Raw genomic sequence first — 1,391 nt, forward strand, 5'->3', positions numbered from 1 at the left:
AAGAAAATCAAAATGCTACAAAACATCTCAGATCAAAATGCTATAAAATTAGAAATCAACAATAGAAAGATTAAGGGGAAAAAATCAAATGTGTGGTAATGGAATAATACCCTGCTTAAAACTACTGGGTAATAGAAGGTATTAAAAAATGAAATTAAAAAATTCCTTGAAACAAACAAGAATGAAAATACAATGTACCAATCAATAGCTTTGGGATACAGGAAAAGTAGTGTTCAGAGGGCAACTTATAGCAAACAAGAAGAAAGAACCAAACTCAAAACCTTAGTGCAACATCTTCAACAATTAGAAAAAAAGCAACAAAATAAACCTAAGTCAACCAAAGAAAAGAAATAATAAAAATTAGAGCAGAAATATGAAACAAAAACAGTAGAAAAAAAATTAAGGCTAGAAAGTGGCTCTTTTTGGAAACATTAATAAAGTGGACAAACCAATGTTAAATCTGACAAAGGAAAAGAAGAAGATGCAAAATAACACAAATTATTAAAGAAATGGATGATGTCACAAAGAATCAATAAAAAGGATAAGAAAAGAAATACTACAAAGAGCTATATGTGAACAAATTTGAAAACCTATAAGAAATGGACACACTTCTAGAAACACACTACCTGCCTGCATTAAAATAGATGGATATAGACCCATAACAAAAGTAGGCATTTATCGTACCATTTAAAAATGCCAATAACAACCACAAAAAAATCCTGGCTCAGACAGACTGATTCACCAGTGAATTCTTCCAAACGTTCAGAGAAGATCTGAAATCAATTCTACTCAAACTATTCCAGAATATGGTAAAGGACTGAAAACTTCCAAATTAATTTTATGTGGTGAGCATAACCTTGATACCCAAATCAGACAAAGACAACACTAAAAAAGAAAATCATAGACCAATATCTCTCATGAACATAAATGCAAAAATTGTCAACAAAATCCTAGCCAATAGAATTCAGTAACATATAAAATGAAAAAACAAACAAATAAACCCCCATCATGACCAACTAGGACTCATACCAGATATGGTTCAACATTAGTAAAACAGTCTTGTAATCCACTATGTAAATAAAACATATGAAAAACCTACATGATCGTATCGATTGATACAGAAATGGTATTTAACAAAATCCAACACTCATGCATGATAAAACTGCTAAAAAAATAGGAATAGAAGGGAAAGGGCATATACAAAAATTGATCACCACTTGTGAGTCAGTTTGTCATGATATGGTGGCTTGTGTGGTCCTGTGATGCTGTGAGCTATGCCACTGGTATCTTAAACACCAGCAGAGTACATTTATGGTGGACAGGTTTCAGCTGAATTCCAGACTAAGACAGACTAGGAAGAAGGAGAAACAGACTACTTCTGAATGTTTAGC

The sequence above is a fragment of the Chrysochloris asiatica genome, unplaced genomic scaffold (assembly GCF_000296735.1).
Source record: "Chrysochloris asiatica unplaced genomic scaffold, ChrAsi1.0 scaffold00135, whole genome shotgun sequence".
Taxonomy (NCBI): Eukaryota; Metazoa; Chordata; class Mammalia; order Afrosoricida; family Chrysochloridae; genus Chrysochloris; species Chrysochloris asiatica.